Source organism: Helianthus annuus, chromosome 7 (assembly GCF_002127325.2).
Source record: "Helianthus annuus cultivar XRQ/B chromosome 7, HanXRQr2.0-SUNRISE, whole genome shotgun sequence".
Taxonomy (NCBI): Eukaryota; Viridiplantae; Streptophyta; class Magnoliopsida; order Asterales; family Asteraceae; genus Helianthus; species Helianthus annuus.
The window spans coordinates 12,087,304-12,089,067 of NC_035439.2; positions in this window are offsets into that span (position 1 = coordinate 12,087,304).

The following is a 1,764-nucleotide window of genomic DNA, read 5'->3' on the forward strand; positions in this document are numbered from 1 at the left end:
TCATACTTTTATTGGACTATCAGACAAGATCTCACCAAGGTGACATACAGTAATATAACCTACCCATTGGGCCTGAATTTTGGGCCAAGCGAGTTAGTATGTATTTTTGGTTTAAGATTTCTAATTCTTCTAATCTGGCAGACAGGAGAAATGTATTTATTGAATTCAATATATTCTATAATTGTATCTATTTTTTCCTGTATTTATATTAATACATCAAGTTGGTGGGCTAATTTGGTAACTTATGGCTATAAGCAATATTATGTAGAGTAAATACATGAAAAAGTTACGCCATAAGTCAGTCGATAATTGGAGCACAAGTTTGGGATAAATGTATAAAAATGTCTCATCGATTGAGGTGATGTCGCAAAATGTTGTTGTATAACTTGTGATATTCTAAATGTGTAGATAATAAGAGCATCCTAATGGGGTTCTTCATGAGTGAAATAGAGATGGGCAAAAAAACCTGTTCCGGACCCAACCTGGAATCGATTTCAGACCCTACCTGGTGGGATCTATACCAAGAGATAAGATATAATATTATACTACACATATAGGCTTATACGAGACTTATACTACACTATTTGATATGATACTACATCCATAGGCTTATACGAAACCTATACGATATGTATGCTATACGATACGATACGATACGATACGATACGATACGATACTTAACAATATTTTTTATGTATTTTGTTACAGTACTTATTATAGAACTTTCCTAAAATGATAAATAACTTCTAAAAAACACCCTTTATATACGTTGCGTATAGGCCTATACGCGGCGTATATAAAGAGAAAAAAATACAATTTTACCCCTGGATTGGGCTGCGTATAGCCCCAAATCTAGGGGTTAAATTGGTCTTTTTTACCAAACTTGCCCCATGTATACACCTCATATAGGGCTATACGCGGCGTATGGTAAAAAAGACAATTTTACCCATGGATGGGGGCTATACGCAGCCCAAACCAGGGGTAAAATTGTCTTTTTGACCCTTTATAGACGCCGCGTATAGGCCTATACGCAGCGTATATAAAGGGTGGTTTTTTTTTTCTTTTTTTTACCCAAAACCAGTGGTAAAATTTGCCTTTTTGACCCTTTTATATACGCCGCGTATAGACCTATACGCAGCGTATATAAAGGGTAGATTTTTTTAAACAATTTTATACATTATTTACCGTTTTAGCAAAGTTCAATAATAAGTACGTTAAAAAACATTTTTAAGTATCGTATAGTATAAGTCTCGTATAGGCCTATATGTGTAATATAATATCATATCTTGTCGTATCGAATAATGTAGTATAAGTATCGTATAGGTCCCCTATAGGTCTTGTATGTGCCTATAGGCCTATACGAGACCTAAACTACACCTATAGGCTTATACGGGTATTGTATGGTATCCTATAGTTTTGCATCGTATTGCATCATATCGTATAGTATAGTATCGTATAGTGTATAGTATAAGTCTCGTATAGGTTCCCTATAGGTCTTGTATATGCCTATCAGCCCACACGGGACCTAAACCACACCTATGGTCCTATACGGGACCTATACTACACATATAGGCCTATACAGGTATTATATCGTATCATATAGTATCGTATCGTATAATATCGTATCGTATAGTATCGTATCGTATAGTGTAGTATAAGTCTCGTATAGTTCTTGTATAGGCCTACTATACTACAATATACTATACTATACTATGCTATGCTATGCTATGCTATGCTATGCTATGCTATGCTATGCTATGCTAT